General features: G+C 48.1%; 1 protein-coding gene across 4 annotated transcripts in view; it reads left to right on the top strand.

The window, feature by feature from the left end:
* Positions 1 to 2,701: 2,701 nt before the first annotated feature.
* Positions 2,702 to 24,670, top strand: part of RAP1A (RAP1A, member of RAS oncogene family) — a 39,777-nt gene continuing 17,808 nt past the window's right edge. Inside the window, exons 1-4 of one of the 4 annotated variants that reach the window (XM_086627330.1) lie at positions 2,704 to 2,741; positions 4,342 to 4,533; positions 4,616 to 4,678; positions 20,875 to 20,944. The gene's annotated coding sequence lies outside the window, so the exon portion shown is untranslated. Of the gene's footprint in view, positions 2,742 to 4,341; positions 4,679 to 20,874; positions 20,945 to 24,194; positions 24,374 to 24,670 lie in introns of those variants that run through there. The other 3 variants (XM_086627329.1, XM_086627328.1, XM_086627331.1) reach the window with 3 other exon arrangements.

Raw genomic sequence — 24,670 nt, 5'->3', positions numbered from 1 at the left:
TCTGTGCCATATAACCCTGTGGTGTTGCTGAGATGGTGTGGAATAGAAACGCACAGACTGGGGATGTCAGCGGGTTTTGCCCACTTCAAGCAGGTATAAGTGATGATGTCAGTAATGCCATGGATGTCCCTGAAACAATAGGATTTGTTATAAATTGGAAGATGCACTGAGGGAGAGCCAAGGTGTGGACCGCAGGACTTAACACACTGTTGACAGACTGAATTTGCTGATGAGCGAGCACCCCTTGCACAAGAGAGAAGGTGCACGGCAGTGAAAGGGGCTCCAGTGCTGTCCGTGGGGCTGCGTCCCTCCTGCTGAAGGAGAAGGGCAGCATGTGGGGCTGGGAGAGACGAAGATCCAGACTTATTCCCTGCTGAACTCAGTGGGGAAAGCCCCTCTGATTGCAGCTGAACTTCGACCCTTTTCTCCTTCTCTTCTAACCATGTCCTAACCAGGTTCACATCCATCTGGATCTAATTTCAGACTTGTAAAGTCTGACTCAGCAATAAATGTTATCAGTTTCCATTGAAACCTGCAGAAAACTAAAAAAAAAAGTCAACCTTCCCAGAACAGACATTAAATAGGTGCTTTGTCTTGCTGAGTCAGGCCCTGAGTGTGCCTGGACCCTTATTGTTTTGAAACTTAGAAGATGGTTCACAACCCGTGAAATAGGGAAGTGTTTGATTCATTGGATACAATAAAATTCTTCAGTCAGTAGTGCCGTGTGGGAAAAGCTGCAGAGGCACTGATGTTTGGGGCTAAGTTTATTAAACCTTTAATTTTCAAGGAAACATCGGGTAAAGCCTTGCAGAATGTTGATATACTTCTAAGTATACTGAGCCTCTTATAGGACATCAGAGTTTCCTTGTGCATTTTCCGTCCACAGGAATATTTGCTGTTTTGTGTTGTTGTTTTGTTTTTTTTTTTACTGACTTTACAGCTTTTAAAGCAGAATTTATTGCCGATATTTTTGTCTCTGCATGTTTTCCAGATACAGCCTCCTGTTTTTAACCCAGGGCTAGTAACTTCCTAAGCTCGTAGATTTCATGACATCTGTATTTGGAGGAAGCAAGTTGCCCAACCACCAGCGTTAAGCATCCTTAAGGGCAGCTGATGCTGCCACAGCGACTGCCCCACTGCGAGAGGAGTGACTGAGCCCTGCTGGGGCTGGCATGGCTCAGTCCTGGGCAGAAACCAAACGTGGAAATCCCTCTGCTGAGCTTCTCCTGCCTCCAGCTGTACAAATTAAGAAACAGTGATTCACCTGCTCGCTGCCGGCAGGGTGGTCCCTGGGGAAGGAGATACCTTGGCAGGACATGAGCTGTAAAGAACAGGGATTTATAGATCAGTATTAGCAGCCGTGAGTTGTACCTGGAAGCAAAATTCTCTGCGCCATAAATTTCTACTGCATGCACAAAGACCGTGAGCAGGAGAACTAGAGCAGCATGGTTTTCTCTCAGTTAGAGTGGAGGATGAAAGTGGGGACCCTGAGCTGTGCTCCTCTCCACTGACGTGCTGGGGATTTCAGATAAATCATTTAATCTCTTTGCCTTAGTTTCCTCATCTGTAAAGTCAGACAAGTAATTAGCATTTTTAATGGATGAAAAGCAGCATGGATGCAAAAATATTATTGCCCTAGCTTCAGACTTCAACAAATCTCCCCCGAAGTTTTCCCAGTGAAGAGCACGGGGTGCTGGGGAGGGTACCCACTTGCTGCCTGCTGCGGAGCGATGTCCTTTGTCTGTAGCCTCACCTGGAGCATCCCTGGGATGGTGGCTGGAGTCCTTGCTCTGTCCCCAGTTATGCGAGAAGGTGACACTGGGCTTGCCAACAGGAGATATCCCTCCGCGTTTTAAGTAACACTCATGGAGAGCTCTGCCTTCAAATGGTGCATTTATACATTTTTTTTAACCAGAAAAAAACAAGCTGAAATTTACAAACTATTGACATTAACTTTTCTTATCTATTTTACAGCTGAATTATAGTTTGTTGGGATGAGGAAAGCTGTCTAACGGATCACCAGACCCTGGGCAGTGACCATGGTGGACACCTGACCTCATCCTTTATGCGCAGCCGCTGTCACTCGCAACCTGAAGTGATAAAGTGATAAAACCAGCATCAGGATACAGATGTGTTTCCTCTTTGCGTGTTTAACCTGTTTCTTCCTGATTACAGATATATTTTACTTCCATGTTGCAGTTCTTTATGCTTTTTTTTTAATAAAAAAAAAAATCACACTACTATCAAGTGCTGTGTTGCAGGAAACACTTTTTAAGTCGTGAGCGTGATGAGACGACGGAGGGGCGCTCCGGTGCGATGCGCCCAGGGCCCGGCGGCCTCGAAGCTCCTCTCGAGCCGCGTTTTCTGCGCGGACATCGCAGCATCCCCCCCCGCGCTGCCGCTCTCGGCCTCGTTATCTGCCCGGTACCGGAGCTTGGCCTGTTCCCATCAGCTGCCGCCGCGGGTCACCTTCGCCCGGGCTGGGGGGAGCGCCGCGGCTCCGCGGGGATGGGCGCCCGGGGCGGGGGGCTGCGGCCCCGGCACCTGCGCGGCCCCGCGGGCGCCGCCGCCGTCACGTCCCCGCCCGCCGCGCCGGCTCCGCTCCCCGCCCGGCCCGGCCCGCCCCGCTGGCTCCTCCCAGGCCGCGGCCGGTGAGGGCGGAGCGGACGCGGCGCCGCCGCCGCGCAGCGCAGTCGGGCCCCGAGCGGAGCGGCGGCGGGAGGCGGCCCGGGAGGCGCCGGGTGAGCCGGGGGGAAGGGTGCGGGTGCGGCGGGGCCCCGCCAGCGGCCGCGGCCGTGGTCGTGGTCGTTGCCGGCCCCGAGCGGCCCCGCTGGGGCCCGGCCGTGGCGAGGCCGCGTCCCGGCGGCGGGGCGGGAGACAGGGGGGGTCAGGGGGGCGGCCGGGGCGCGGCGGGGGCCCGGGGAGCCAGGCGGTGTCAGCGGGGCCGCGGCGAAGCCCAGCCGGCAGCGGGGGGGGGGGGGCGGCTTCTCCCCGGGCCGGGCCGCGGCGGGGCGGGAGCGCAGCCCGCGGGAGGCGGGTGCCCGCGCTGGGCCCCGGCCGGGCTGTGCGGGGCTCCCCGCGGCCGCGCCGGCCGTGCCGCGGGCGGGACATCCATCTTGCGCGGCCGCGCCGGGGCCGCCGGCTCCGGGCCCCGGTGGAGGGAAGGCGGCCGGGGCCGAGGCGGGGGCGGTTGGCCCTCGGTGCAGCGGAGGGTGTCGCCGCGCCGCGGGAAATAAACCAAAATTCTTTGGGTGTTCCGTACGGTCAGGTGCGCGCCGGGCTCGACGGGAGCGCGCGGCGTCGCGCCGTTTCCCCGGGATGTCTCGGACCAGTTCAGCTCTGAAATGGTTCCTCGAGCTCCTTCGAGTCGCTTTGAAGAGGCGCTTTAAGGAGAAACTGTTCCCTGTGTAGGGAAACTTTAACGTTCAGTTGCTTTTCGTTAATTGGCGTCTGCTCGCGATGCTCGAGCTGCGGTGCGGGTGGTTCCCACGCGGGGGTTTCTGCGGAGCGATCCCGGCGGGAGGGTCGGGGTTTGGGCACGCCAGTTGGTGCCGAGCGACACGGGGCTGGAGCTGGCCCCTGGGTCTGGCGTTGCTCACGGCTTGGGAAGAGCTGCAAACAGGAAGGGCAAGCCATCACGGCTCTGGTGCTTTTCTTCCTTTCGGTAGCTTAACTAGGGAGGTGATATTTAAGTCTTAAAGTCGTCGTTAGGCTTGAAAACGATGCCTCTCTGCCTTCGGAGTGTTGTATCAGCACTCTAATTTCTGTCGCTTTCGTAATTCTGAGTAGTAGTATTGCTCCGCGTGAAAAGAGACACCAGATTATTCAGGGTTAAACTGGGGAAGCCGGCCGTTGAGTCGAGAGTGGCTGTCTGTCATGAAATCTTTCACTGTCGTGATGTTTGTCATTGCTTTTTCTTACTGAAATGGTATGTCCTTAACTGGCACTGGTGGTAGCAGATCCCTCAGATTCCGAGAGAGTTTTAGTGTGTGAGTCCGTGAGACTTTTAGGCAGTAACGGATGAGGCGATGGAGGAACAGAAAGTATTGCGTTATCAGTCCAAGGTCTCTCTGTAATGAGAAGTTATCCAAAATGAGGCAACTTAAAGGGAAGTTTTAGGAGCACCCTTGCCTTTGTGCTATCTGCAACTTTTTCAATTTGTAGAGGCGGTGTGGTTCACCATGTCCCGAGTATGAAACGCTGTCTGATTATTCTGACATCATTATCACGTTGCTATAGTGACTTCATTACGCTGGGAATGCCGTGTTCACATCCTGTTGCTATGGAAAAGATCAGTGTAATAAATAAAAACATTCAATGTTCTGTTCATCATTGTGGCAGGAAAAATGCCATCGATTTGTTGACGTGATTGCCTGAAGACTGACAACGTACTCCAACAAAAGTTTTTAGTGCCGAGTTCGAAACTGGGAAATTGTCACTTGCAGCTCTCAGCAGATTGTCCCTTCCTTCTCTCTGTTGTGCCGTGTAGCAGAAGTTGTGAAATCCTCGTTTTGGAAATCAGAATGCGAATAAGTATGTCGTTCTTCAAGGTGGAGTCGGCAGGAAGTGCTCTGCTCATACACTGCTTCTAAAAATAATCTGTTTTCATGCGCAGTGTTTTCCACGCACCAGGAGGAGAGGAGCGTTTGTGTTTTCTGCTAAGAGCATCCGCAGAAAAGTGAGTTATGCTTCATAAAAGCAGATGTTTCTTATGGCCTTTGTAAACTCAGGACAGTCTGTCCAGAAGGGTGTCGTTGTTCTGCTGGAGGGGCCGTGTACGGTGCGGAAGGAGCCGTGGTGGTGGTCCATAGGCCCCAGTGGTGCTGGCAGAGCCACCAGTTGTAGCTCTGGAGACTCAAAGGGAGCTCCGAGCCGTGTCTGTCGTCACGTGCCTTGGCTCTGGCGTGGCCGTTTTTAGGGTAAGTAGCTTTGCTGAAGATTTGGAGAGGACTGCGTGCCAAACCGGGCGGCCTTACTCGCACAGTGTAATTCCAGTGACACGTTAATGCCTTTATTTGGAGACTGATGTTTACGCAGTTTATCAAAATGGTTTCTATTTGAAACCATAAGCTGCAAATATACAGACCTGGACTGGTTGTGATACACGTCGTGGCTGTTCATCCAGCCTGAGGACTGTTCTCAAAAAATGGAAATTTAATTAGATAGCGGTAGTGTAACGTGTGGACATACTCTAGCAGAAAAGTTTTAGTTGTGTATTGAATCATGGTCTTAGACATAAACGACTCTAAACGTGTGTTTGTGCTATATATTGCAGTGGTTTCTCTTGTACCATGTGCGTGCAGCGTGTACTCGGTGGCACTTGGAGCTTGTACTTAGTATTTCGGGAACAGATCGCTTCTGTGCAACTCAGCAGAGACTTAAAAAAAGAATCTTAAGAGGAATCCTAATATTCTGAAAACAGGAAAGTTTTATCTGTTTATACTAGAGAAAAGGAAGTGAGTCTTTTGAATGTACATAAAGTTTTAATCTTTACTGTTTATGTTTGAAATATTTTTTATTTGTAGCTGTTTGAAATTCAGAATTCCCCTTGGTCCGGTGTCGCTTTCACGGGCGCCGAGATCAGCTCAGCAGAGCACTGCTGGGCTCCGTCGGCGCGTCGGGCTGCGGATCCTGACCAAAACTCTTCTTTAGGATGATGTGAGACTTCCTGTTGTAACGCTTTCTTTTCATTTCGGGTGAGCCACACTGATGTTAAATACTTCTGGCAGCTTTGTGTGTTTAATTCTGCAAAAGCAAATTCAAGAGAGACCTGACTTTTGAAACTTGGTCAAGTCTTGGGGTTGTGTTTTTGTTTGGTTTTTGGGTTTTTTTTTTTGGCCTTGATTTGAGGTGGGTTTTGGTTAGGTTTTTTTTGTGTGTGTGTGTTTTTTTTTTTAAAGAGGAGATGATGGAGATGGTGGTTAGAGTACAGCCTGAATTCATTTTACACTAAGCTCTGAAGTAGTTACTGATTTGCTTTTGCTCTTTTATTTAATAGGTAGTAGGAAATTAAGCAGAATTTCAATGAAAGTATCTTCTTAAAGGGGTGCTCATAAATCCCAGGGTCAAACTTTGACCTAGGAATTTGTGTTTGCGCTTTGCAAAAGCTTCTGATCCTGGAAACATGACATCTAATGGCTGAGATAAGTAAGGATGTTAGAAAGTTGGAAAGAAAAGTTAATCTTGCTGAGCTATCTTGTTTGATCCAGTCTGTCTTGTTCAGACGCTAAAACTTGTGTGAGATATTTTATTTTATTTGCTGCGATGCTGAAGTCTGGTGGCTGCCAGGATTTGAGATGGTTTGGGTTCCTAGACTGCTCTCTGGGTGTAAATTAATGTCCTAAAAAGCTCACCTCTCAAACAGGTTTCTCCTTGGATTATATCCTAGCATCGTGAGTGCGAGAAGATAAAGGAGGATTTAGCTTTTAGTTCCTAAAGCACAGGTTGGAACGAGGCTACAGGTGTATTAGCTCCTAGCTGTTACTCAGCAGACTGAAAATACCATATGCTTCCCACTGCTGGAGTTGCACATGTGATCAAGTTCAGTGTATTTCAGTTAATGGAAGTGGTTAAATAGAGCATAAAGTTGTGAAGATGAATTTATTTCAGTCTTACATATACAGGTGATAAATTGCATTAGTCAATCCAGGAAGAGGCACAGTTTTTATGGTAAGACATTTTCCAGAATGGTTGACTTTTTTTAGAGCCATACAGTTAGAAGTAGTCGTAGGTTATTCATCCTCTGCAGTTGTACAATGAGAGTAGAGCTCTGAGGCAAGTCATAGATTCAACTCTTTCACTTTCCCATCTTTGAATTTTTATTATTGAGCATTCAGGAACGCTTGGAAGCAAGAACAGAGTAGGAGCCTAACTGATCCAGTTTAGTGTCTCCAACACTAATATTAGAATGAAAAAAAAAAAAAATCTGTGTTGATTAAATGAAGAACTGTTGAAATAATATACCAGAAGAGAAAGGATTAAAATAAGTATGAAGATATACTTTCATTAATAGCTTCTGAGTAAGAAGGATATAAAAAAAAATTATCTAATGTAAAGTATATGTGGTTAGACTTTTTCGTAAATATGTTGAAGTAGAAATAACCTTTGATTAGCCTGCTTGTATACTTGCAACTCCCACGTTGGAAAAAATACTATCTAGCCATGTGACATTAATTCTGTAGTTCAGCGTTGCTTTCAGCTTTCTTCCCCAAGAGCCCTATGCCATCTAGGAAAGTTATTGCAGGAATGATAACTTATTTAAATAGTCTTTGAAAGGCCAAGCCATTTGAGAGTAAATACTGGTTTTCCTAGCCATACCTTGGAGTTTTTTAAAAATGCAAATAATGTGCTTTTTAAGGTTGCTGTGTAGCTAGTAAACCTGGTGCTCAACACAGCATTTGATCCAATAACGTGAGATTTTTAGGAGAAACTTGGTTATAGTATATAAAAAATGATGCTTTCGTTATGTTTCATGGACTATCACCAGGATTGAAAGCAACTACAAGATAAAACAGCTTTAATGTAAGCTCTGAGGCTCCAGCTGAGTGTGTTTTGGGTTGATTTGCCTTTGCTCAGGTGTCAGAGCAGGCCATGGAAAAGCATCCTCCAAGGTCAGAGTGGATTTGCTGTGGGTGGCACAGTAGGTAACTCATGTTTTCATGGATAGTGTCTTCCACGTGTGAAAAAAGTGTTTTTTCAAACTGTGTATGATGTATAAAATAGTTGTTTCATGCCTGCTAAGACCAGTTGGCCCTGTATCCTTAGAAGCAAAGGGAGTTGAGGACGTTTGACAGAAGCTGTTGGTGGGTCAGCGAGGCAGGTTCTGAAACCTCCTGGTGTGGGTTTGGTTTTACCCCAACATCGCTCCTGACCCCGTCGTGGCGAGGGACGGGCAGCGCCGCGTGCCGAAGGGGCAGGAGACCATCATGCCGAGTGGCAGCAGCGGATGTTGGGTGAAAGCAAGGACAGGCTCTTGCTGTGGGAGCAGTTTCGTGGCCACTAAATGCAGTCGGACCCCCCGTGTCCCCCTTGCTCTGACACTTGGGTAACTGGGGGAGCTTAGCGAGCTGAAAACTGAGCTAGTCCCCAAAATGCGCATGTTGTTTTCAGCGACATCACTTCTTGCTCTGACTCATTGCGTGGTTGTGCAAGTGCCAGTGCTGGTAGAGGGAAGGAGTTGCAAAGAGCACGAGAAGCTGCAGTTCCTGCCTGCGTGTGGCTCAGGGCAGTGGCTTTGTCAGCCTTGTGCCGGGGCTGCAGTCGAGGTGGCGCGGTGGCCGTCTGCTCTGCCTGTTGCATCTGGGAAGAACGTGAGCTGTGGTTTATTGGGCATGGTGGATGAATAGGTGAGTACTTGCTCTCTGTCCTCGCTGGTAATGGAGTGTTACTCGCAAGGAACAGCTTGCGTTTATGGGAGTTTATCCCAAGCTGCCTTTCTGTTGCAACAGCTTCAGGGTCTTCACTGCTTGGTTTTCAGTTGGCTTTGCTTGTTGTGTTGGTGACTGTTAAGATATCACTTGTGAGTGGGGCTTACGTGTCTGCTGGCTGACCAGAACCCTTCGGAGATAAATGGCTCGTTACTAGAAGACACTCGTGCTTTCCTGTGGTGGTGATAATTTTGTTAATTATTGCCTATTTTCTGAGCTCCCTTCTGAAGGAAGGGGAGTGCAGGAGGAAGTCGTACAGACCCTGGTGACAGTGGAGCATCCGTCAGGACACAGCATGGACCTGCTCAGCTGCTGGTACCTGGTGTTTACACTGAAGCACTTTGTTCCGGTGTTAGACCTACTAATGCCATTTCGCTTCCAGGTTTGTCCTGAAACGAGTTTTCACCTCCAAAGCTCTGAATGGGACAGAAGCTGGTTGCTGAGATCACTTCTCTGCTTGCAATACTGCCGTAATTAAGGTTGTCTGAAGCAGTCCTTTTAACGATATTGAAATGAAGAGGCTGTGGGAAGATGGGTGGTGTTCAAGGAGGAGGCACTGGTACATTCCTAATCAGAAATGGTGTGTTTAAACTTAAATTGCATTCATGCACTGTGGGAAGATCCTTTAAGGTGTGCGTGGGAAGAAATGGGACACCGAGAACCTTCCGTAATTTCGATTACCAATCACTTTGGGTTTTATAACTTGTATATTTGCAGGTTGCACTCACAACGTTGTAGTAGCCCGTACCTCTAGTAGAAGGTGGGATTCGAAGCTGCTGTTTCTGGTTCTCCTGCAGTAGTAGCCCCCAGGGCATGACAAGGAGCTGCGTTCTCACCGTGTCAGCTGGCTGGAGCAGGTCGGGTGGGTCTGCGTGAGTCTGGATGCGGCCACATGAACGGTGTTTTGATGTGTGTCGGTGCTCGGTGCTGCGAGTGGCCCAGCAGGTCCTGGGTGTTGGGAAACAAATACCTGCTGTACCTGAACTGGTGCTTCCGCAGCGCGGCTGGGTGGCTCGGCGCGAACCCGGCTGGAAGCGCCCGTTTAATTGTTTTGATTGGGAAACCCAGATGCTGACAAAAGCAGACCTTGGTGTGTTTTGAAAATTGCTGTTTGTTTTCTTTTGAGGAACAGAATCCCATATCTGGGGGGAAAGTCTAGCCCTCCCCAAGGGCTTTTCTGATGGGGAAGAAGCAGGTAACGTAGGACAGGCATCAAAAAAGGAAGCTCCAGGGCAGCTCGCAGCCCACACTGCAGGTGGTTGCCTTGGCCTTCTGGCTTTTTTCACTTTATTTGACTGAAAATACGGGGAGCCAGGCAATAGCAGTCCTGTCGAGCAGGTGGCCTGAATCATTCTGGTTTGTTATTTATTTTGAATATCGATAAGATGAAAAGTATTTAAATCCGTCTGAGGCAGTGAAACACGAGGTCTGGATGTGTCCACAGCAGTGGCTGTGTTGTGGCTGAAGCAGATCTTCATTAATCGCTTAAACGAGGCCATCAAAAATACCTGCTGCCCTGGCGCTTCATGCATTCACGTAAGGAGTAAGGTGAGCATTTCTGTGATAGATAACTGTCCAAAGTTACTGGAAAAGACTGCTTTTTGGAAATGCACTGCAACCAGTAGCACCCAGTGTGTTTGTCCATGGGTTGCGTAGCGTAAGGGCTGCTTGCTGGAGTTGCGTTTCACTTGTGAGTGGCCAGAACTGCAAATTCAAGGCTGGCTGGAATGTTTGGGGCTTTTTGTGGAAATACTTGTTGGATCTGACAATGTTGTGTTCTGGAGTGTTCTAATACTGAAAAAATCCGAATTTGTCCTATTTAAATCGGGGCACTGCGTGTGAACTCGGCGCTGTGAAATCTGCTCTCTGAAAGGTCTGAGCATCCATGGCTGGAGCTGGCTCTGGTTGTGAGCGCTCCGTTCTTCGAGAAGACAGACCACTACTTACTGAATGATCTGGGTGGCATCGGGCATCTCTCACACCTTTAATCCATGAGTTGGAAACAGCCCCTTACTCTGGAAAGCGCTGAGTATGTGGGAAGAGCAGTTGGGCTGGATGTGTTGGTTGCAGTGCCTTTTATGTTGCTTTTTATGTAATATTCTATTCTCTAATGCAAATAAACTTCAAGTTGTAGGGAGGGGCTGCTGAGAAGAGGAAGACTTTCATTACAGACAGCTGACATGCAGAATAATGTCTTTTTATATGCCACCTACCACGTGATAGTTTAAAGTAAATCATAGTTCACCGGGTAAGGTTATTTCTGGCGCAGTTCTCCTTTTTGCATAAGTAGTCTCATTCCAGCACATCTTGCTTTGCCCTGAAATCTGTTCTGTGCTGGGAACCACTGCTGGATATCGGGCCTGAAGAACTGAAATCTTGATGGATTTAGGAAATAAATACGGGAGAAGATAAAATAAATTTAGCCAATTGTTGCTTTCTGCTTTGGATTATAACACTAATTGTAGTTGAAAATAACAGTAAAGATAGGCTGTCTGGAACCATTTCAGTCTGTTTCTCATGAAACATTCATGCATTTAGGGCTTTTAACTCATCAGATCACTTATAAAGTCGTGGGGATTATGATATTATTGTGGTTTTGTCTTGTTTCATAGTACACCGTGTTGGCATATTGATCACTAGAATGCATTCAAATTTAGAATAAAGCTTTTTCAGGAATCTCATTTAAAATGATCAAACGGATGTTGTAATGCTCCAGGGCTCTTTCCTCAAGGGTGTGATTCCGAGAAAGTGAGTCTTTTCCTTTATTCTGTAATTTCAGTGCTTTGTAGCCTCTGTCTGTTAAATGAATGGGTTTTCCTCAACCCTCATCATCAACACGATCAAGTCCAAGCTGGTTCAGCACTAAAGCAAGCTGGAGCGGGGTGGTGGGCGAGCTGAGCATGCCATTAGCAGCTGTCAGAAAAACTAAGTCATGTCTACAGAGCTGGGAGGCTGAAACTTCTGTTATTGTCCTTTTCATGCCAAGTTCACGTTACCTGCATCTGTATGGGCAGAAGTTGAAAAAATTCCTAAATCTATTTTAAAACCAGCGGTGGTAGTGCCCGTGCGTTTGTATGGCTGATGTTGTGTTTGTAGAGTTATTCTAGAAAAAACAGTTGAATAGGAGTTTTAACTTCGATGGAAGAGTGTCCTGACCAAAATGGAAAGCACAGAAACTGCGGATAACAGCGATTAACACTCACATTAAATGTGATATGTTTTAAGGTCTTGCTAAGAGGGCAGAACCATCTATCTCCAGGCCATATGTTGAACAAATTTGCATACTAATATCAGAGAGATTTTCTTCCTATTGCCTTATGTCTTATCGTTTCAAAGGCACATAAAGACAGACGACTCCTTTTGTTCCCTTTTGAATACTGTTGGTGAGGTGGAGGGGAAGAGCTGGCTGATGCCAGTGGTACTCATCTTGTTATAGCTGCTGTAGGATGTGTCCTCCCTTCCTGGTGAGTTAAACATAGCATCTCTTCTTCTGGGAGCAGAAGTCCAACTGCCCGTGGGGTTTTTTTTTGTTGTTGTTGTTTAAAGACAGCTGTATAATAATCTATTTTGGTTGTAATCAAGCTGGATCTGTAAATACTGAAATGGCTCATACAAAACTGATTTAAGCTCTCAGAGCTATTTCCTTTAGGGGTTAGTGTCACCTTTTATTTTCCATAAAGGAAATTCCAGGATGAATTGTCAAAGTAAGTAGTTTTGCCCTTTTAAGTCTGGCAGATTCAGGAGGATTTAAAATCTTCAGAGAACCCCCAAGTGCAGAGGTCAGATCTGCCAGCGGTTCGATTCCCGACCCTCCTGGCCTGAAAGTTCTCGCTGTGATGCCCTTCAGGCTCCAGCACTGAAGTGTTGTTAACCTTTTTGAATATTCCTTCAGTTCAAATCTTCATGTAGAAGAAAATTCCTTTTTTGTTGTAAAAGAAAATTCACCTTCCACTCCCCTTTTCCCCCAGGTTCCAGGAAGCAGCATTAACGGATGGAGCGAAATACTGAAGGCTTAAGTACCATATTAAATAACTTCATTTCGTTATAAAAAATAATGAAACTGTTATTTTTCCTCTATTTAAAGTTCATTCTGTACGTTAAGTTACTGCCATTCAGGTTCCTATCAAGCCTCAAAATTTACCGTGCAGACGTTTCAATTGCTGTGGTTCTACTTTACAGTGCTAAACCCCATCGTTAGCTGTATTTAGGTACTCGTTACATGGATGCTCATTGCCGTAGGGGTTTTATTTAAACTGATAAAGAACGTAGTATTAATAAGTGGCCATATGGTAAGTGGGGCTTTTAATTCAAAAAATCATTGTTAAACCAGGCGTCTAATTAGCCACAGTTGCGTGGGGGCGGTGGGTGTTTTGGTTGCTTGTGGCTGACGCACGCTGAACAGTGAAGTATTTTTAAGGCAGTGAAATCTCTAGACTGCATATGCAAACCTGACCTTTAGATCGGTCCACATGGTCAAATCCAGGGCATATGCACAAACTGGTTGTTGCAGCTTTGCCAGTAAGATTTAAAGAGTCTTAATATTTCCTGGGATTTCTAAGTTAGCCCAGTCTCCTGAAAAGCTGGGCAGTGGTCCGTGCGAACAGACGACATGTTCGTAGAGACTTAATATTAGTGTTAGAATTTATCAATGATGGGCAGAAATACATTTGAAGAGCAGTTTAAACCTCTACAATGTTTTACAAGACGTTTCGCAGAAACCTTTGTAGGGAGTATTGGTTTCTCCATTGAAGATTGGATGCTGGAGACCATATAAGGACAAACTGGATTCTGGAGCCTGGGCTTTGTGACCAGTTTCTGGTCACTATTACTGTGGAAATAAAATAAAGTGCAAGCTGAAATTGCAGTGACGATCTACCTACCTCTTGTCACTTATTTACTCTAATTGTATAAACCAGGAAGAACATAGTTAAGAACGTTGCCAAGCTACTATCAGCACAATAAATTATTCTTACCAAGTATAATGTAGTTGGTGTTTTGCTATGATTGAGCCTCCTAGAGCCTGTCTGGAATTTAATCTATGCTGAAAAAGGCCAGAATGTGTTTTCCACTAAAGAAAATGGAGAAAAAAATTTATAGGACTTAAAAATCAGTGGCAAGTCATGGATGTGGTACACAACAGATGGAGGAAGTCCCATGAGCTGCTTCTGTCTAATGTTTATGCCCTTTAACATTTACATGTTTTGCTGATGGAGGAAGGAAGTATTTTTCTTTCCTTCTTCCAAAAAGCTGCTGAGAACCCCTCTGTGTTGTGTAAACCCCTCTGCTGAAAATGCTGGAGCAGCTCCAGGTGAGGAGCGGAGCAGCGGCAGAGTGTGCCCGTGGTGTTGCTGGGGAGGACCTCTGCTGCGCCCGCCTTGGCTCCGTGATTCATCGCCATCCTGTGCCCATGACGTGGCCACGCTGCTTTATCTATATAACTGAGAAAAGTCCATTTTCTCTTAAATCTGCATGCTTTTTAGGTGGACGTCTTTCCTCCTGCTGGCAGGTCAGTGCTCGTGAGTGTTAAATTCACAGCAGTGCTGCAGCCCGTTCGGAGGGGAGGCTGCCAAGTGCTGCCAGTGACGTAGCGTGTTGTTCTAATTTGGGGATGCAGTGTGTGCTGGTCTTTGAGTTTTGCTCCTGGCCTCCTTTCCCCTGTCTTTGTCCGTCTGGCACACGTCCCGAGCAACTTTCTGCAAACGCCGACCAATAGGACAAAAAATGAATTCGCCGTTTCAGCGTTCCCAAAGTGTTTGTTCCTTGCCTGGAGTGCTGCTGTAGCAAAGCAGTTTAAAATGAATAAGCAGGCAGTCGTTTCCATAGCCGTAAACATTATGATATTTAAAATTGCAAGTTCAGCGTGAAGCTGGTGGCAGAGTGAGGAAGATCGATCTCCGTCTGTTTGCGCATGAAATCGCTTTTCCAAATTGCGGAATTACTGCTGTTTTCAGAGGAGTTTGTTCCTCTGCCGTGTTTGTGCGTGCTGCAGTTCATCTGCTCAGAGCTGCAGCTGAGCACGGCGCCGAGGGCAGGAGGACGGCTCTGCTGCTGGAGGACTTTACTCTTCGCCCGGGCTTTTATGGCTCTGGCTCTGCCCCAGGGACCTGCGCAGCACGCCGCGGAAGATGCGGAATTACGCAGAAACCGGTGGTTGGGACGAGGTTGAGGAGCACACGGTGGGGACAGGAGTGTTGGAGAATGGGTACGTGCCAGATCTGAGGGCTGCTCTCGTGCCTCTTCTGGTTGAACGCTTCGAACAACGTCTCGGAGCGATGTCGTTCTCCAGTACCCGTCAGCAGCCCCGTGCTCTGCCGGTGCTGCGCTCTGTGGTTTTTTGTTTTTACTTACTACTTCAAAAACAAAACGCAGACGGTATTTAGCTTTATCTTGCTGAATCGTGATTGCCTCTCGCTTAGGCAAGGTGTCTAATTAAATTGTTGCTTTCTTCTTGTTTGTAAATTTATCAATTTTTGCTGGAAGTTCTCTTTTAGAAATATTAGAATATTACGGTATTGCAATATTCCTACACTTTTCACTGATCACAGTCAGTTCAGTTTGTAGCTGCTTTGTTAAAATGGTTTTTAGCACAGTAGTGGCTCAGGATTCGATTCAATTCCCAAGTCTGATTGTAGGGAATGGGAACTCAGTGAAGAGTTGCTTCAGTTCTCTGGCACACTTTGGCTTTGCCTGGGGAGTACGTGTGTTTCGGAATGTCCAAAATAACCTGTTTTCTCATTCTGAACTTACCAAAGTATAAAATAGGTTGATTAGGCAATGTAAATTCCTGCCTGGAACCAAAATGTTTTCCTTGTTTTTACAAGAAATAACTCAGGTTTTGGCTTGCATTGAATTTAGGAGAAGAAAGGCTTATTAAGGGAGAGAGAGTGGACGTATCCTGCGGAGTCAGTAATGCCCTGCAGTCGGGGAGCGATTCAGGTGTACGGTTAGTTGTGCACTTGTTGCCTTGATGTGTGTTTGTTTGGATGCTGACAGCAGTCAGTGGAAACGGTCATGTTTTTACTGTTAAAATTGTAAAATAGAGAGTGAGGTTCCTGCCCTAACGTATAAAACTCGTGTGTGACTGTACAGCGTTAATGTACAGAGCACATTGACTTTGGTGTCAGATACCGCAGTGATAACGAGCGATAAAATCGAGGCAGACGCCGAAGGCTGCGCGGATGGAAGTTTGTCGAATTGTGTTTCAGAGTCACGTTGAAGTCCTGCTCTCTGCTTGGTCTTGTCTTTCCCGCTCTCGTTTTTCTGATGTCGACGGCCTCAGAAAGGTGGAGGAGATTTTTCGGTGTACCCCAAAGACAGGGGGATGGACTGCCTTGCAGAGGCGACGTGGCAAGCGAGTCCGTGGCAGTGATTTTTATTATTTAAGTCTAAAGAGTCTTTTTATTATTTAAGACAGGGTAAGTGTGTGGTGGCGTTTGTCTCGCTCCTTTTTAGAGGAGATATCTGTTAATTAATTGTGCACTTTGCAGACAAACACCCTTTCATTTGTGATCCACCATCCCTCTTCCCCGCACGTTTCCGTAGCTCGCGTGTAACAGTTGCGTAATTGTTGACAGCTTTGATTAATATTAGGGAAGTATTTAATGTGCTTTTGACTTCATTGGGTAATTTAATATCTAAGAACATGGTGTATAACAAGTAACTAATCAGGGAGCAGATGGTGAGTGGAGCTGTCGTTCGGCAGTGCCGGGTGGCCGAACCGGCGCGGTGTTTGCAGCCGATGGTTTGGCAAGTGCTGGTCCTCAGTGACACCGGGGTAGAGCCCTGGGTCACGTGTTTCCAGCGTTGCTGCTGGATCATTCATTCTGTTTGAGTGGGTTTTTTTTCCTGTTGTGGAGGAGATCCATCAGTTCTAGTGCGATTTTGATCACCGTAAATCTTTCCTTTGCAGAAGTGCTGGATTTGAGTTTGTTTTGCAAACGCGGCTGAGTAATGAAGGGATTTTGGTGGAGGGTGGAGCAATGTTTAGTAGGCACTTTGGAAAAAAACAAGGGATGGGGAGAGGCTGTTCAGGAGGGCCTGTTGTGATAGGACAAGGGGTAATGGTTTTAAAATAGAGGGAGGTAGATTCAGGTTGGATATTAGGAAAAAATTTTTTACCGTGAGAGTTGTAGAACACTGGAACAGGTTGCCCAGAGAGGTGGTGGATGCTCCATCCCTGGAGACATTCAAGGCCAGGTTGGATGAGGCCCTGAGCAACCTGATCTAGTTGGAGATATCCCTGTTCCTTGCAGGGGGGTTGGACTAGATGGCCTTTGAAGGTCCCTTCCAGCCCTAACGATTCTATGATTCTAAAAACAAACAAAACAAAAATCCACTCCTTTTTGTGGCCTGGTTTATAGTAGCTTAAAAAACTGGCATAATGAATGTTTACAAGTTCAAAATTAAACAGGTTTGTTTGTAGTAGCCGTGACTCAGTATTGAAGTGCCAGGGTAAAAATACCCGAGATGTGTGGCTGTAACGTCCCGGGAGCCTGCCCCGGATGGGAACGTGCCGGTGGTGCTGGGGTGTCGCACCGACCCGCGGCGGGAGCTGCTGCGGGCATCCGCGTGCTTCTCTCCCAAATCCGTGACACGCTGGCAGCGCCTTTCCCCGTGGCCATCTGAAATGTTTTGGTTTCCACCTGTGAAAATCGGACTGCTGGAAAAACAGAGGTGTGAGCGATGAGCGAGCCAGCGCGCGGGAGGAGATGATTCTTTTCCCCAAAGCTGGGGAGGTGTGTGTGGGGGGGGTGCTCCTGCCCCGCTCCTCCGTCGCAGGGCACCGCGGCGCATCGTGCCAGGGAGCAGCAGAGGAGCAGGACGCCCGTGGGGTGAGCCGTGCCGTGGCTGCAGGAGCTGCGCCTCCGGACGCCGTTTCTCGCTGTCTGGAGGAACCGCTGCGGTGCGGTGTGCGCTCGCGCGGGGCCTCGCTCTTTTCTCTTCCTTTCCGCTCACCCTGTTCTCAAACTGGGGCTGGCGTCGTGCTTCTGGAGGGGAAATGCAGCCTGCACTGCCCAGCCGTCGCCTGTCTGCAGTCCTGTAGCTGGGACCCTGGCAGCGTTTTGGCTAAAAATCCCTGTTTTCAGGTGTGTGCAAATAGGATCCAAGCAAATGCTTTGCAGCAAGAGCTGCCTGAATGAGCTGTGCTTTGCCGTAGGCTCGCTTCCTAGGATATTTGGAAAAGTATTTGACAACGACTTTGACAGCTTCATTATCTGTTTCTAAACCATTTTGATTTCTGTGGCTTCAAGGTGGCGTGTGCCCATGGCTTTGGAGTGTTGGATGCAGAGATGCTAAAAAGGAATATTTGGAAAAAAAACCCCAAATTACTAGGTTTTCCTTTAAACTGCCTATGATTCTAGAGTTAACAGGGGAACAATTGCTTCTTTTATCCCTTGGAAGCTTTCAGAAATGCTCTGGGGAAGAACAAGTAGCCGCATAAAGCCAGACAGTCTCATCTGGAGCTTGAAGAACCAGGGACACTTTCCAAGGGCTGGTCTGGCCGTGCCCCCATGGCACAGGGTGAGCGTGCATCCTGCCCTGCCTACGGACTGGGAACACCTCCTCATCTTCCACCTCTTTACGGATGCAGGCAGAGCCCGTGAGCGGGATGGGACCGGAGCCTGCTCCTGGGCTCTTGGCAAAGGACGGTGCCCAGCGATGTTCAGCATCAGTCTGCACTTCCCAAGCTGCTGGCTCCGGAGTCGGCGGGTGCGGGTTTCCACCCCGGGCAGGGCTGGGGGAGCCGGAACCAGGTTCAGCAGGGAAAAGCAAAATACGAGGCTTTCTGCAATACAGCTCTTGCTCGGCAGACTTGTCTATGGATGCTGATCTGCTACTCCAAAACCGGAGAGAAACAGAGCTGCAGGCTTTTAGTAGCACATAGAGACGTTGGTGTAGCTGGTGCTGAACCTATAAAAGGCTGAAGTCAGAGGACCCTTCGCCCGTCATCGCAGCAGGGTGTAGCCGAGGGCATGGCCACTGTTTGAAGTGTCACTGCTGCTGAAGTTCAGGCTCACTGAGCAAAGGATTGTGATTCCACAAGTACTGCAGTCATTTAAAACCCGTGGCCAAGGCGCCAGCAGGGTTACCGGGGCGGGGGGATGGTGACGCCGGGACTTGAGGTCTGGTGAGATGCTGCATCCCCCGCCTGCGTGCACCTCCATGCTCTCCCCTCGGCCCTTTTCTTTTTTCACAGCTTATAGATGCCCTTCGAGTAGCGTCCCATGTGTGACGTCTGCGCTGCCCGGGCAGGGGAGGGCTGGCAGGATGGCCTGTCCCGCCGTGGCGTGGGGCCGAGGCACGGCAGGGCTCACGCGCGGGCTGGAGGGGTACGGGACAGGATGCCAGATCCGTTTCAGAGGGACCCTGATAGCATCAGTGCCCAATGCTTCTGTTTCCTGTGCGTGGTGATGGCTGTGCCCGGCGCTGGCGTGTGTGCCCAGGGTCTGCCGCTCGGTACAGAGCTACAGCACGGCTGCATGGGTGCTGCGTGTTTCCTAGAAGAAAGAAACCTGATGGATTCCATAAAATAATTTCATTCCGTAGGTGGTGTAACAGTCATTGGATTTTACCATGACAGTACTGATTGTGAGCAGTTAAGTGATGGTTTCTGCCCTGTAAAATCACTCCAGGCTGCTGGGCTGCTTCGAACACAGCCGGCTTTCTCCTGTGTTCTGCCTAGTAGAAGGCACCAAGTTTCATCTCCTAAAATGCATTCCAAACTCGATGCGACCTCGAACAGGGTTGGGCTGAGCTCAGTTTGTCGTTTGTAAATGAATATACTTCTGTTGAGTATATTAGTCAGAAAAAGTCCACAGGAACACGGTGATTGGGCTTTAGCAGCGCCCATCCCTCCTGCAGAAGAAAGCTGTAGTTTTGTTGTGGGAAGAGCAAACTGTGGGAGAGGAGGAAAGAACCTGGAGAATGCAGGAAGCTCCCGAGCGCTTGGAGATCTGCAACAGCTGGCTCTTGGGTGAGGGTTTGGTTAATCTGCTTTGTCAGTCTGTTAATCTGTTAAAATTTGGCTGTGGCTGTTTAAACCTACCTGTTGCACAGCCCGGAGGAGCCCATGCCTCCCCCCTGCCCTGCCTCCCCCCTCGCCTGGCAGCCCGGCCGTGCCCGACTGACTCATTTAGTGCTGACTTAGATCAGCAAAGATATTTAAAAACTGTTTTCTGTAGCTTGTTCTTCAGAAACACGTGCCCCCACGTTTCTGGGGTGATGCTCTCCCGCGCCGGCGTGGGCACGGCGTGCTGCGGGCGTGAAGGTGGTGGGGAGGCAGTTTTAGGTTGGGAGGAGGGATGTGGGAGCCTGGCTCCTCTTGGCTTTAGTAGGAGTTGGTCGTTGAGGTGTTCTTTAAAATTCCCAGCCCGGGGTTAGCTGAGCAATGCACGGTCAGAAATCGAGAGAGGGTGGGTGTCAATATGTACCCGGGGATGAAATCCGTGGTATGGAGGGAGAAGGTGTTGCCAGAGGAAAGGGAAAAAGTGAGGCTTTGGAAATGTGTGTGAACTTGTTGCAAATGTAATTGTCAAATAACAGGTACAGGGGAAGCGGTGACTTCGCATACATCCAGTAAAAGTTGATGTAAAGAGATCAGCAGAGAAGCTGTTTAGATAATGATTTGAAAACAGAGCCTCAGAAGAGGGATGTGCTTCTCCCTGGGACGGGCATCTTTTCCTTCCGAGTCTGCGGGCTGTGTTTTATTGCTATCAAACCTGGTAGACAAAAATCAGGAACTTGAAATTTTTCTTCAAAAAAAAAAAAAAGGGGAAAAAACCCAACCCAAACTGAAATTACCCCATGCTCCTGAGTGAACTGTGGAGGCGGCAGGGTGGGCAGCCCGTGCCCGAGCCGGTGAGGAGCGGCGATGCGGAGCACTTCCCGCGCCGGATGCGCCGTGGCTCCTGGAAAATGAGACTCATCAGCCGTGGTTACTCTGTCTTCACACTGAAGCTGCATCCCTGGACGTGAAGGACCGGATGGCCGAGCGGATGCTGCTCCAGGGACGAGTTTTACTTCTCCTTCCAAAAGCCAGCGCAGTCCTGCATTAGGCAGAAACAGGAACTTTACCATTGAGCTCGGTGTTTACTTTTTAACCTAAAAAAATTCAATTTTATCATCTTCCTATGGTTTACCTTAACTGCAAGTCCAGTTTGTAAAGCAGTTTTTAATGACGTAATCAAGTAGAAATTGTGTTTTGCCGTTATTTTCCACCTGAACCCCCCCAGTCTTTCACTGTCCTGGAGACAAGGTTAAATCATGCTGGAGTTCTTGTTTTTAAGGTAATTTGATTTGAGCACTCAGAAATTGCATAGAGCTCCATTGATAGAGCAAAGAAATTTCGTAACAAACGTGTTTTGGTTTGAAACTGTAAAGAGAAGATTTGGTGCATACGTACGCTGTCATTGGAAAAATGATTAATTCTTTTTTTTTTTCTTTTCAGTCCCTTGGAGGGAGCCTGGAAAAACCTTCAGTAGGGCTACTAACACTGATGAGAGATCTTTTATGCCAAGGTAGGAGGTTTTTAATGTTCTTAATATATTTCAGATGAAATTGCTATCTGTGAAAACGTTGGCAGTTAGGGAAATTTGAGGATTGGAAAGTGTATAATGTATTGTTTAACATGAAATTGCCTGAACCTTGTTTCCTATAGTGGGGAAAAGAAACCCTGAAGTTTTGTGTTCTGTCTCTCCTGCTATTGTACAAAATACAAATCTATGATTACAACCCACAGTTTTTCTTTTTAAGGCTGAGTCAAGAATGTGTCTGCTTTGATTTTTGTTTTTTTTTAAGTCTCTTGCTATCATCTTACTTAACGGAGATTGTGTCATCGGTTACGGCCGATGTTTCATCGAATTACACAGAGCCATCAGACCCTGTGCTCTTACCAGTCTTCCTCACACTAAGCAGCATATCTGTAGATCCCTCAGTGTTTGGAGAAGGAAGGAGAAACTAATAAGCCCAAGCTGCCTTCCTCAGATGTATGGATTTGTACTCAGATGTATGGATTTGTACTCAGATGTATGGATTTCCACGTTGCCCCCGCTCTCTTCCAGTGCTGTGTTCACTTATCTTCTTTGTTCATGCTTCTCTCTTCCCCCCACCACCCAAATTATAAACTTCTTGATGAGCTGGTAGAACTCTTGTAACAGGAGTGGGTAATTTTTGTGCCAGGCTGCTCTCTGGCAGGGCCTCGGCCGTCCTCCCCGCGCTGCCCTCCCGCAGCCTCCGCCGCCTTCCGCGGGTTGGGAAACACCCTCAGAGTTTTGCTGCTTTGCACCCGGACTCAGCCACGCGGTTGCAACAGGGTGAAAGATGATTCCTGCAGCTCAGAGGGTGCGGGAGTGCTTGGCTGGATGGAGATGCAGGTGAGCGGGCGCTCGGAGCCACGTTTCAGGTTACAGCTTTGTCTGCGCCTGCATCCGTCTGGCCGTCCTTCTCGGGCATCCTTCTGCCATCCTGCCCGCACTGCCTTTCGGTTTTGTGTGTTGAAACAAATATCCTGCCTCTTCTCTTCACCTCTCCATCTCACAGGGGAGAGCCCTTCTCCCTTCCTTCTGGGGGCTGGTGCTGTGAGTAGCTGAATATCTGCTGCTGTCCCTTCCCAGGCAGAGCTGGTGGCAGTAGCAGCAGCAAAGAGATCCTCCTGGTAAAGAGTAAAGAAGAGACCAGTCCTGAGGTGTCAGGTGTTTTGCAGTGTAGAAGCAAAGTTTGTTCATTATTATAGATGACATATAAACCCTACTGATGTATTAATCTGTATTTAAACTGGCTGTACAGGTGCTGGGTAGGTTGGAGGGTGATGCGGCGGAGGAGGGAGCCTGCAGCTCGGGGCAGGGATGGCTGGTTAGTAGGGAACGTTGGTAGGGAATGTGGTCTGTGCCCCACGGCTGTCCAGCCCTGCCCTGGTGTGCTTGGGAAAAGGGAGCACGAGACACGCTCAGCTTTTGCTTTATTTTTGCACCACAGCATTCAGAACTAATGAAACCAGTTTCACAGCCTTTATGACAACACTAAAAGTTGTTGTTTTTTTTTTTTACACTCCGTAGTGATCATATTCTTTTCTTGAATCGAAGGAAACACTTAGCACCCGTAATTTAATTCCATTTTGAAATGTAGCCATTGCTTCACAGCATGCGGCTCTGCTACGCAGAGCTCTGGATGGAAATGAATGCTACTGTGTCTAACTGTATTTAGGTGGGCATAAACAGTTGCCAAATGAAAAGTTGGCCAGGATGCAGCATAGTAATTTCTTGAGCACGCTATTCATGTTGTATAAACAGATAGCATTAACATACTTGTGAAAGAGCTGCAAGATAATTAAGGCTGTGGGGTTTACAGTAATAAGCCTCATGCGTTTCAGGATCTTGGTTTCCTGTTGCACCTGAAAAAAAAAATAAATCAGCAAATACTGTAGAGAAGAAATGAGAAGTTGGTCTTGTACTGCTCCCAGCTGAAACTTTCCCACAAGTATTTTTACTATAAATAAGAAGTGAAAGAGTTCACAGCTAAATTTAACCCTTAGCTTGATTGCTTTCTGGCTTTTCTTGGGTGGAACAGACTGTGGAACTGCAGGAAGGTGAAGATAAACTGGATCAGTAAGTTGCATTTGTACTTTATAAAAAATGCATCGCCTTTTAATTTCTAAGGATTATTAAGGGGAAAGCATAGCTGATGGGAATTCCCTTCTCCTTTGCATCCAAAATCATTATATTTTTTTCTTTTGTAAAAAAAAGAAACTGAATGTTACTTCTCAGGGAAATTTTCAAGCAGAATCGCTTAGAGCTGCCAGAATTTTATCAAAAAATGTTGTCAACATACTCGAGTGTATCGACATTGCTTGGTCTGCTTTTAGATATTCAGAGTTACTATTCTGGAACATCCCTTTCAGTTTGACTTAGTTTCACAATTTCTATGAAGTTAAGCAACTGCAGCTCGTACAAGTTTCAAGAGTGGAAGAAAAACCGCCCCAAAGTGCTTAAAAACCATGGGGTGCTGCTGCTAACTTCAGTTTTGTTCCCTCTCTGGGGCCTGGGTGAGGAAGGGCAGAGAGCCTCAGCGCGGTGAGCTCTGCGTTTCTGTTCTTCTGACTTAAAAATGAGCTTAAAGTTGCGTTAAACTGCAGAATTTGTGTGCCTCTCTCCAGCTGCACGTGGGATTTTTGAAATTTCTGTTTAAACCTGTGCTCGTGTCACGTTTAGACCATAAAGCACACTGTGGTTGGGGGGTGAGGGTTAGCAGTGGGATGTCTGGGTGAGGTCTGCGCTGCCGGTCCCGGCGCAGCTCCGGCGGGACGGGCTGTGGGTGCGCGGCACCGCATGGGATTCCTCTTGGCACTGGGTGCTCCAGCTTTCCCTTGGAGATTTAAACGATTGGGAAAAAAACCCCTGTCTCGGTTCAATGATGATATAAACGTGAGATACGGGTTGCCAGGGAGTTGTCCACAGCTGCGAAGCTGAAAATACGATCCCTGCTCTTGGCAGACGGTTGTTAAGGGCAGTCGACGAGGTGATACATCTCTCCGTGAAACTACTGGGAATACACTTTGATTTTTAAAACGGGCCTCGAACTGCAGCCAGCGAACCCATAAATCCCGTGGCAACGTTAGTTTGAGAAAGGCGGCGTGCCCAGCCTCGGCGCCCGCGTCCCGAAGCCTTACTTGGGAAGAGAGCACTATCGTGCTGGGCAAGAGGGGGAGATAATTAGCTGCTGAGGTCATTGTTTGCGTGAGCTCCTTGATAGGGACAGCCCGGCCTGGCTTGTAACGTAAACATGGTGTAAAATGTTTATCACCGGCTTTGGCGTTTGCCTTATTTGTCGGGGAACCTCGGCGAGGAGGAGAGGTTCGCTGGTGCTGCGGAGCGCGGCGAGGGAGTTGCAAGATTTCCATAAAAAGGCAGAGCCGTCGCTCGGGCGCGCGGAGCCCTTGTGCCTTGGCAGCTGTGAGTTAAGCCTGACCTTTTCCAGAGGGAAAGTACCGGAGTCCTTCCCTGCTGGGGTGGGTGGCGGATGCAGACCTCTCTACTCGCACCTTCCTGACCTAGTTCTCGTGTCCCGTACTCGTCGTGTGAAGCTGTGAGATGCTGAGAGTGCAGAGGACAGGCAGCGCGTGCGCGCCGTGCGCTGTGTTCGTGCCATGGTGTGGTCATCCTCTTCCTTGGTCATCCTCTTCCTCCCCGAGCCCCGCCGGGCTCACGGGTCCGGCCGTGGGCATCTCATACCCTGGGGCTGTCAGAGCA

The sequence above is a fragment of the Tauraco erythrolophus genome, chromosome 27 (genome assembly GCF_009769465.1).
Source record: "Tauraco erythrolophus isolate bTauEry1 chromosome 27, bTauEry1.pri, whole genome shotgun sequence".
Classification (NCBI taxonomy): Eukaryota; Metazoa; Chordata; class Aves; order Musophagiformes; family Musophagidae; genus Tauraco; species Tauraco erythrolophus.
This window is presented reverse-complemented; position numbering and strand designations above follow the sequence as displayed.